This window comes from Typha angustifolia, chromosome 5 (assembly GCF_048772165.1).
Source record: "Typha angustifolia cultivar Huaian chromosome 5, ASM4877216v1, whole genome shotgun sequence".
NCBI classification, from domain to species: domain Eukaryota; kingdom Viridiplantae; phylum Streptophyta; class Magnoliopsida; order Poales; family Typhaceae; genus Typha; species Typha angustifolia.
This window is the reverse complement of record NC_133243.1, coordinates 2434332-2446301: the sequence shown is the minus strand read 5'-3', so window position 1 is coordinate 2446301 and position 11970 is coordinate 2434332.

Below are 11970 nucleotides of genomic sequence, written 5' to 3'. Positions count from 1 at the left end.
AGCAACATCATTAGTGGAGGCATTGTCTAAGGTAATAGTTGATACTTTATCCTCTATTCCCCAAGCAATTAAACAATTAATAATAGCATCTAAAATAATAACTCCAGTGTGTGGAGGTTCCAATTGACAAAAGTTGATAATGCGTTTTTGTAAAGTCCAATCAGAATCAACAAAATGAGCAGTCAAAGACATATATCTAATATTTTGATTTGAGGTCCACAAATCTGAAGTCAAACTAATTCTATTAGTTCCTTTCAAAAGCAATTTCACTTTTTCTTTTATAGATTCATATACTTTCATGACATCACTTCTTATTGTGTTTTTAGAAATCTGTTCATAACGTAGATTAAGAACCTTTAGAAGAATATTGAACTATGTATGCTTAACCATATTAAAAGGATACTCATGTACCATCATCAATTTTACCATTATTTTTCTCACCACATTTTGGTTGTATCTTAATGAAATAGTTTTGAGATAATTTTCTTCTATAGTTGAAGCCTAAGTAACACTAGATGCAGAAGCAAAATGAATTTTTTTGATCGTTTGCCTACCAAACCAGTGCAAAATTTCACATGTCTTTTTATGTGTGAAGTGATGCCTTGCTTAGGAACATTAAATAATGACGGGCAATTATTACATCGATACTTTTCTACCTCTTCTCTATTTTCTCTCACCTTAACCCGCTTGACAGACAACCATACATCAAAAGTTCTTCTCCTCTTTTTTTTTTTGACTATTACTTTCTTCTTCCTTGTTAGTTTCATTATTTTCTTCGCCAATATCAATTTCAATAGGTTCATTTTCACTAACAGCATTAGAAAGATTCTTAGTTACGGACACTGACATCTACATAAAAAAACAAAAAACAAAAATAGAAGTACTGCTTAAAATTTTATAATACTAAATTAGTACAAAACAAAAACAGATAGGACAGATAAAACAGATAGGACAGATACAACATAAATTACTGCCTTGATGTTCATAAATGAAAGACTTAGGAGTAGCAAAGCAATTTAATAGGCAATTGTAAACTCTATTCTAACAAGCATGACAAATTAAAGCCACTGATCTACAATCAAAAGGGTCCCGTCCATTGTAGCACGTGTGTCTTGCTCTCAATATAGGATCATTCAACTCCAGAGATGAATCGAAAAAGAAATCTTTATGATGTGAGATGGATCCAAAAAAAGGAGGGTTCCAACTAGGGGTCACGGGCCGACCATAGACCTTGTTCAATAAGTGGGAAAAAAAATCCGAAAAAGGATCTGGACCTTATTTTTTTGTATCTTAGATATTATTTGGATCAAATCAATGATTGTAAATCAAAAAGAAAAGTCAATAAGTAGGGATTCATCAAATATATCTGAACCCCCGAATATAGAGCCGTTTGACATTCCAGCTTAGTTCCAACAATGCACTTCTCGAAAAATCTTTTCTGGCGATATTCATTTTCCAGCTGAGATAGATAAGATATCCAGGCACAGCGGCATTTTGATACCACCACCAGAAACATGAAAAAAAACTCTAAGGACCAATGGACTGGTGGAGGAGGACGATAGAGGGGATACCTCTTGCTAGCTGATGGAGGAGGATGACGCGATGGCCGCGGCTTGGAGAAGGAAGGCGAGGCAGCACCGTGGGTCCGTGGCAGCTTGACGAGGCGGCACCGCAGCAGCTTGAGGAGATGCCTAGCACAGGTGTCGATGTTCCGAATTGCCAATTGCCGAAGGAGGAGGAGGAAGAGGTGGCGGTAGCTCGAGGGGATGAGCACGGGGATATTAGATTTGGGGTAAGAGGTGGGGAGGGGATGTGGGACTGGGATGTTAGATTTGGAGATTAGGGTTTTATAACTTAGTTTTATACCGAGCCTATTGAGCCGAGCCTGAGCGAGCTGGCTTCAGTTTAGGCTCACTCAATATTGATTTCGAGCCTTTTTCAGCGGCTCGGGCTCGACTCAGCTTTGACCGAGTCGAGTCGGACTTGAGCTTTGACCGAGCTGAGCCAGACTCAAGCTTTAGTCGAGCCGAGCCCGAGCCGCTCGTCAAGCTTGACACCCCTAATCTATCCTGCAATCATGCCACAAGCTCAAAGCATACCTTGCCATATACTAAGGGTATTTTTCAAGATAATCATACCTTACCATACGCTGAGAGTATCTCTGAAGATAATCAAACTCTACGCTATGCTAAAGGTATCTCTGAAGATAATCATACTTTGCCATATGCCCAGCACTGTTGTAGAAAGAGGAGAAGGAATCAAGGAAGAAGAAGAAGAAAGGAAGAAGAAAGAAAGAAAGAAAGAAAGATAGAAAAAAATAGAAACAAGAAGAAGAAGAGAAAAGAAGAAGGGAGAGGAGAAGGAGCCAAACTGGCGAGGAGGGGCTTGGCCGTGTTGGCTAGCTAGTCGTTCGGTTTTGGTGAACTTGATAGGGAGAAAGGAAGAAAGAGAGGGGGAGAGAGAGATAGAGAGAGAAAGAGGAGGAAGAAGCTCACCAGTGCTTGGTGGAGGTGGAGGTGGAGGTGGTGGTGGTGGGTTCCAAGGTCGATGTCGACAAATCCGTGAGAGAGAGTGGGAGAGAGGGTGAGAGTAAGAGTAAGAGAGATAAAGAATGAGAGAGAGAGAGAGAGAGAGAGGTCGAAAGAGAGAGGTTTAAAGAGAGGGAAGGCGATGGGGAGGGGGTTCTACAACGGTGACGATGACTGCGAGACCTGCTGCGCCTATTTGGCCTGGCCTCATCTGTTGGCTTGGCTTGGGCATGAGGCCAGCCATAATGTGGTCAGTCGCGTCATGCCCAAAATATAATTTCTTTTTATTTTTTTCAAGGCTAGGTTGTTATAGCCATCATCCCTTCCTACAACTGAGATCCACCACCTTCCATCATCTCCATCAAAAGTTATTTAGCCTAACCAAAGCCTAGATCCCCTTGTTGCGGATTGACTCTAATCAGTCCGTAATAATTTGGTATCAAAGCCGTCGTTATCCTTAGACCGGATGTCAACCACACGAGGGATGGCAGCAAGATTCGACAGGGAGACTTCTATGATCAAGGACCACTACTAGCGATGACTACTTGAGAACACAAAATAACCGACCCCACCACCCTCGATAGCTTAGTCGGAGGTGCTGTAATCCTTGCAATTAATATAAGCGTTCATGGCTGAGATAGTGTTTGCTATTCGCGAACTTTGTGATGAACAGATGCCACGAGTACAAATAGAAAGGAACGTTGTGGCTATCGAACTGATGAGCGCTGAACCGGTTAAAGAGAAGGATGCCGTAGGGTTTAGGGTGGACCCATATGTTGGGCGTGCACACCGATGGCCGAACCAACCAGGGTTTGGCACACGAGATGGAGTTCGACTCACTGAAACTCCACCCCATTCAACGTCTAGGACTTGGTCTAACCTGACGGTGCTTAGGGCTTGGCGTAAACCACTTGCGTCTAGGTCTTGGATCGAGCCACCCACAGCAAGGGTTTGGCCTAAAACAGAGCAGGGTAGACGCTGCCATGAATTGCCTACACCAAGACTAGGGCTTAAGTGACCCATAACTAGAGATTGGCCCGAGCAACCTACAACTAGGGCAAGCAATGGTCTGAACCAATAGATTATGGAGCCGATGCCACAGTGGCCCCCCCTCCACATGGTAGAAGAGACTCACAGAGGGAACGAGGACATGTCATCCATAAAGACAAGCCAGCCATTTGTAGGGGCTCAAGTTCGAACCATACGACTCGATTTCCCCAAGTTTATGGGAGGTGATCCACTAGACTAGCTTTATCGAGTAGATCGGTTCTTCAGCTACCAAGGGACCCCAGACCATTAGAAGGTCCTAATAGCCTTGTTCCACTTGGAAGATGTTGCAATCACATGGTTCTAAGCGGCACAACGAACTAAATTGTTTCCGTCTTGGGATAAGTTTGCATCCACCTTATGTACTTAGTTCGGTCCGATTAAGTATGAAGACTTCTAAGAAATCTTGACTAAGCTCAACAGACCATAGTTCGAGTTGATCAAGAAGAGTTTGTGAGAATTTGCAATTGGGCTGGTCAAACTCAGCCCATGACAGCACCTTCATTAGTGGACTCAGGTCCGACATACAGGCAGAGGTCAAGACCATGAGGCCTAGGACATTGTTGGAGGCCCTTTTTATAGCGGCCATGATAGAGGAGAAGGTCAAGGAGCTATGAAGAAGCTCCATGGTGCCATGGAGCCCTACAGACTAGAGGGGATCCTGACCAGCTCCATCGAGCAGTGCTAGATTTGGTCCTCCAACTCAGCCGCAAGGAGAGAAGTCCCTACCACCTAGTGCTCCTCTCATCGACTTCAGACAACGAAAGCAATGGAAGAGCTTCTCCCAGCAGCTAACCCCAGCACAAATCAAGGAAATGAGAGCTAAGGGTTTGTGCTTCTATTGTGACGAGAAGTTTGCTCCGGGCTACAAGTGTGGAACACAACCTATGACAATCATGTTCCTTGGAGGAGATGAGGAGGGCAAAATGGAGCCGTGGGGTGATGAAGAGGAGGTAGCAGACATGAAGGCTGCGGACCACGAGAATAAGGTGCATGCCGAGTTGAGCTTACATGCATATTCAGGCTTGCGAGCACCTCGAACCCTAGGGGTAGAGCATTTGATCAAGAAGTATTGTCGAGATACTAATCAACTCAGGCAACACACATAATTTCATGGATGAGAAGTTGGTGCGACAAATTGGGTTGGGGGTGACTCCAACCATTGAATTTGATATAGCTATCGGAGATGGCACAGTCTTGTGGACCGATAGTAGGTGTAATGGAGTTGAGGTGTAGATCCAAGGTGAGATGTTCTGGTTGGACCTGCACCCGTTGGCGTTCAAGGGTGCTGACTTGGTCCTAGTTGATTTAACATGATGCGAATGGACATCGAGTTGAGAGGAGACCAATTCGACTCGAAAGGTTGCGACAGAACCGTAGGGCTAGCCTTCAATCCCTAACTGGGTTACCACAAGTGGGTTGCTGTGGCTTGTTGATGCGGTTGGTCTCAACCACAAAGGAACCGAACCCAAGTAACACAATAGTCGCTGATTTGGACTTACTTCTTTAAGGGTTTGATCAAGTCTTCGAAGAGCCGCTTGGACTACCACCAATCCAAGACCACGATCATCTAATTGAGACCACAATAGGAGCCGGACTAGCGAATGTGAGGCCCTATCAGGATCCACATGCCTAAAAGGATGAGATAACATGGAGATGTTGGACCAAGGCATTATCTAGCCAAGCCATAGCGCCTACACTTTGCAGATGCAACTAGTGCGGAAGAGGGACAACTCATGGCAATTCTGCGTGGATTATCGACCATTAAATGCCATCATTATCAAAGATCGATATCCGATACTGGTTATTGAGGAATTATTGGATGAGTTAGCTGGTGCCACTATCTTCACCAAGCTAGATTTGCGAGCTGACTATCACCAAGTTAGGATTTGAGCGGTTGACAATTACAAGATAGCCTTTCAAACCCATGATGGGCATTACTAGTTCTTTGTAATGCCCTTTGGCCTCACCAATGCCCCCGACAGCTTTTTAAGGGCTGATAAACAATGTGCTTCGCCCACTACTTCAACAGTATGTTTTGGTTTTTTTGACGACATCCTAATTTATAGTCGATCGAAAGAGGAGCACCTACACCACCTATCGACGATCATGGAGATACTACAAGAGCACGGGCTAAAGGTGAAGAAAAGCAAGTTCATAGTGTGCACTGATCAAAGAAGTTTGCCTTACCTGGGCAAAGGATCTACACTCTAGCATAACATAGGTGGCTCTCCAAGTTGCTCGAGTATGACTATGACTTTGTTTACAAAAAATGATCAAAGAAAAGAGCAGCCGATGCACTCTTGCGCCAACCTGATGTTGTCGAGCTAGCTATCCTATCGGTTACAACCCTTCCCTTGTTGGACCAGATCAAGGAGGTCACCTTGAAGGACCCAAGCCTAGTGAAACTTATGACTCAGGTAACTCAAGACCCATCATGTCACATTGAGTACAACACGAGAGACAGACTCATGCTCAAGGGGTACCGGATCCTAATCCCAACTACTGTAGACTTGCAGATCGCTTTGATTAGCCACTTCCACGAGTCACCCATTGCGGGCCACGACGACATCTTTTGGACCCATAACCGACTAAGCCTAAATTACTGGTGGGCCGGCATAAAGAATGACGTGCGTAACTATATCCTCACATGTGAAGTCTGTCAACGAGCCAAAGCTTATTCGACTCGACCAGCTAGCCTTCTCCAACCCTTTCTCGTGCCCGAGGGAACCTGGGAAGATATTTCAATGGACTTCATTGAAGGCCTACCAACCATCCAAGGGCGATCGGTTATCATGGTAGTGATCGATCGCCTCTCCAAGTATGCGCACTTCTTAACGCTCGGCCAACCCTACACGAAGGTTGTAGAGGTCTTCATCCATGATGCGGCTAAACTTCATGGGATACCACAATCTGTTGTGTCCAACCGAGATCTGGTGTTCACTAGTCAGTTTTGGTACAAATTCTTTCGTCTATAGGGCATGACATTCCGGATAAGCTCAGCATTCCATCCTCAGACGGATGGGCAAACAAAGGTCTTGAACCTGTGTGTGGAACGATGCTACGTCGGAGAGCAGCCAAGGTGGTGGCTCCAATTCTTACCATGGGCGGAATGGGCCTACAACACTGCCCACCAGTCAGCCACAGACACCACGCCATTTGAGGCAAATCCTAATTCGAGTCGTGTCAGCCTTTAAGGTTAGTCCTAATGGGACTCATTATACCTGACTTTTATATATAGAGGGGTTTGACTCTTTTGTTAAGCATCCAAGTATTGAAAAATTATTTTAACCTTAAAATTATCTTGGGAGTAGGAGTAAGAAAATTGAGTAGTAGTCCAATAATTCTATCTTCTCCACCACCACCACCCATTGACTCTCTCTTTCTCTCCACCGTGCTCCATCTTCCTTTACTACCACCACCGCCATCATCCCTCTTATAATCGAGATCCACCATCTTCCATCATCTCCATCAATCATTATTTAGCCTAACCAAAGCCTAGATCCCGTTGTTGCTAATTGACTCTAATCAGTCTGTAACACCAAGCCTATAGTGAACGTTAGTAAAATTATTTAATTAATCAGTGATAGGAATATTGTGCTTTTGCTTCTTATTACTTTTCTTATTGAGGTGGACTCTATACCCTATGAGGATGATCCTGTGGCGGGTATTAGGAAAGCAATGTCAGACAAGTAAAACTTTTACAATTTAAGAGTAGTGTAAAGAATGCAATATCTTACCTTATGGCATCATTGCATCCATATTATGTATGTGTAGACGTTTTCCTATTATTAGTAATGCATGTCGTGCATGATAATTTTATTTAGTAAGATTATGCATATTATGAATTTTTATGCAAATCTATTATGCATGATCATGTGTGATAGCATGTAATACATGATAATGATATGTATTCCATTATGCTTGTTATGTTGTATAATATCATGTCACTTGCAGACATGCATGATCATAAAAGGGGTGATTTCTGCGTCTCGACAATACCCGACACCTCCTTAGGTAGAGTTATGGGCAAGGACATTATTATACTTATATATTAGGGGCCACACTTGAGGTCTTAGTTGTTGTGATATCAATTTCAATGGGGAATATTTGTATGTAAGGGAGAATAGAAGAAGAGGAAGAAGTGGGCCTTCCTTAAGGGTCTAGGGGGTAAGTCAGTCGAGAAGGTTAAAGGCGGCGTAGCCATGGTAGGAGAGAACAAGAGGGAAGAAGAGGAAGATTTGGGGAAGAAACTCAATTCATTCAATAATGATTATAAGGTTGCTTTCCATATATTTAAAGCTAACCTAAAAAAGCAAAACAGTCAAAAGATAGCCCTAGAAATAGTGCAGTTTCGCTAGTCGTGTTCAAATGTGCTAAATATGATATCTGTCTTTACGAATATATGCAGGTGTTCGAAAGCGACGTCGAATGTGGGCGTTCAAACATGATATTGAATGTGGGAGTTTGAATGCGACATGGAATGCGCTAAATATGTTATCTGTATTGCGAAAGTATGCAGGTGTTCGAACGTAGGGAAGAATGCAACAATTAGAATTTTTTTTATTCTGTAAAAAAATAAAAGAGACTCAGTTCGAGATAACTAGGTCTAATCTCAGTAATATCAATCCACCATGTTTTTGACACATTGTTCTCAAGGTGTGAAATTAGGGAAGCAATCAATGATGTCCAACTCGAGCTCCCGCTCGTCGGATGGCTTGCCTAGCCACTCCACTAGGATCTCTGTCTCTAGTCGTCCTCCTCGTCGTCTCCTATGCCTAGCCAGCACACGAACTAGCTACAGAACTCTCATCTCTTCCATCGGCTCTAGTAAATTTGAACCCACTATTTGGTTGACTCCTACTCGAGCCCACAGCAAGGACACATAGAATACGGGATGCACTTGCGACCCCTCCAAAAGCTCCAATTTGTATGTGATGGGGCCAACTCACTCCAATACACGAAAGGGCCCAAAGTACCAATGCGCCTAACTTTTGGTTGCGCACCGGCCTTAGTGTCACCTGCCAATAAGGCTGAATGCGCACAAACACAAGATCTCTGACTGCAAACTCCAACTCACAACATCAGGGGGTGTAGATTTGCTTCATGCAGTTATGTTCCAGAATCTTCCCATAGTCTACCACAAATTTGCGATAGTACCCTATCAGGCCAAGGAAGCCCCACAATTCACGTAGTCGCCGTTGCGGCCCCCAAAGCATACACGATACCTTGCTTGGGTCAGCTGCCACGCCCTCCTTTGAGATGATGTGGTCGATGTACTCTAGTCTACGCTCTCCCTAAAGGCATTTGCTTTTCTTCACATTTAGGGAGTGATCTGCCAATAGCCCCAACATTGAGGGCAAGTGAACTAAGTGCTCCTTCTAAGTCAAAATACTAACACATACTACCTAAGGAGTGGATAGAATATGTCCTTCATCAGCCCCTAGAAGGTCGTTGGTGCATTTGTCAACCCAAATGGCATTACCTAGAACTTGTAATGCCCGTCATGTGTCCGAAATGCCATTTTGTGAATGTCCTCCACTTGCACATGAATTTGATGATAGCCGGCATAGAGGTCAAGCTTGCTGAAATATGATGCTCCTATCAAGTCGTCTATGTCGGGTATCGAGTCCCTGTCCTTAACAGTGATAACATTTAGCACGTGATAGTCCAGGCAAAAATGCCAACTTCCATCCTTCTTCCACACTAGCAGCACCGACGATGAATAAGAACTCCGACTAAGCTTAATAATACCTTGCTCTAGTATATCAACAATCAATCTTGATATGTCTCCTCTTTCTGGCCGTGAGGATAACTGTAGGACCAAACATTGGCCGGTTCCGCCCCTAGAATGATGTCAATTTTGTGGTCGGCATGTCTCACGGGTAGGGGTGAAAATGGGTAGGATTAACTCCAACCCAACCCGTTATCTGACTTGATTTGGATAAAAAATTTCTATTCGATTCAGATACGGACAGAATTTTTTTAAAAAAACTCACATACGGGTCGAATATATTTTTCAGATTCTAATACGAATATCAGATATCCATTTACCTGCATATTTTTTTTAATTAATTTACAATTTTTAGCATGCTTATTTAAATAGTGAATATTGATATTGCTACTAATGATGTGTTGTATATTATTTGTAGAGATTAATTTCTCTAATTTTATATATATTTGACATATAAAAAGTTTATTTTTTGTGAAACTCTTTAATATTTTTGTGTTAATTATATCTAAATAAAAGATTATAATTCATATAAAATTTGATCAACATCCGTTTAAGATCTGATCCTCTATCCGAAGATTATTCGTATCCGTTTAGTTAGGATATGGTTTTAAATTTTTCTATCCATCCAATATCCATACCCGAATTCGTATTTGAATTAAAAATATGAATCCAAATATGGGTTGAGCACTATCTGGTCTGTATCCGGTGGTACTCCTCGTAAAAACTCAAACAGGGTAGCAAAGTCAATCAACACAAGCTCCAAATCATCATGTGTACCTAAGCTAGAAAGGGCCTCAGGTTCGGTCGGTGCAATCTAGAGGAAGCATGATGGCTCGCCAACTTGGGGAGCTCCAACCAATGGCTGAAGATTGGGGCTTGGCTGCATCCGAATCCTGTCATGTACTTTGGCAAAGTCATTCAAAGTAGGCACAAAATTATTGTTGTCCACCTATCCTTTGTAGATCTAATACAATGGTAAATTGTCAGTCTACCAACCTTTGGTTTCTTTATGTTAGTGCCTGCTGAGCTTTAGCATGGTCCGAAACATAGTTCTAGAGACAACTATAATTTAAGATACTCTTGTTAACCTTCTTCAGCGTGAATTGCTAAAGAGTTATATTACGACCCGCCCGTCTCGCCAAAAAGTGAGTCGCATATGTGAGAAGTCAAAGGTCACTAGGCCAAGACTCTGCAGCCATTGGTACCCAAGACACATCTGCTCCTCGAAGAGCCAATTGATATAAGTCCATGATGAAGTTGTGGCCTTGCACCCACCCGAAGGGAGACACTCTGGCATATACTGTTAGCGCAGAGTTTAGTGTCGTTGCCAATAGCCACCTCGGAGCCAACGGTGGGTTCCACGTCGAGTCCGATCCTCCGCATGAGTCGCTCATCCAAGAAATTGTGCGTGCTTCCCATGTCTATGAGGAGACATACGCACTATTTCTTGACTAGCCCCTCCACCCGTACGGTCTTCAGGGCACTCGTGCCTGAATATGTGTGCATGGAGATCTTGGCTAGTACTTCCTCTCTGGCTCCTCATATACCTCCTCCCCTATCTTTTTAGCCCCCAAGTTCATCACCAGTAATCTCCTCCTTGTCCTCCTCATGCCCATCAATCAATATAACGTTGCCCATCGCCTTGGCACAACAATGGCCCGGACTAAACCTCTTGTCACACCTTAAACATAACCCCTTGGCTCGTCACTCAGAGTACACATCCCAATAGGTGCTCCACCTCCTCGGACTCATAGTACTAGCCTTGGAGCAACCCTTGGCCCTGTCATAGCCGCTGGTGCTCTTGCAGCTGCACTCGGCGTGCCAACCGCCCTGGTCACTTGTGGCGTAAATCTGTTGTTCCAGCTGAGCTTGGTAGCATTTCTTAAGGCTTGATGCTTATGGTCCATTCTAGTTGCATCTTCAAAAGCCTCACTCGATGACCTGGGTCATAAAGAAAGTACATTAGTTCGAGCCTTCTCGCGCAGCCCAAAAATAAAAGTGCTGATAAGAAGGCCATTGAGGTCGGCATCGACTACTAATACGCTCAAATTCTTCCTAGTAGGCAGCAACCGATGTCTTTTGGACAAGCTTTGATAAGGTGGCGATGTAATCCTCAAAGCTTGCAATTCTAAAGCGCCTAAATAGGGTGTTTACGAACGCCGGCCATCCATCGAACAGCTCACAGATTGGTACCAATGTAATGCCGTGCTCTCTAAATGGAAGCACGCCAACAACACTTTGGCATCTTCCATTGTCCCTTGATACATGAAAAATTGTTCAGCACAAAAAATCCAATCTAAAGGATTACCTCCTTGGAACTTAGGGAACTCGAGTCTCGTCGTTCTTCTGCGCATAGGATTGTCGCGCCCCATATCATACGTGAGTTCAGGTCCCAATGGCAGGAAGATATAGGATCTGTACATCGTGCTCTTAGGCCTCTGGTCATCTCTCATGGCACAAGCCGGGGTCATCCCGATTCGGCCAACCCGCGGCTACTTTAGCGTGGTTGGGATTTAGATCTGGACACGCCCCTTTTGCACCTCTTAGTGGATCGTAGGGACTTGGTAAGGTCCTTGAGAACCGATGGGTGATGGTTGCAAAGGTTCATTATGAACATGGGCTGCCCTAGCCCTGGTTGAGGCAACACTATCGTAGCTAGAT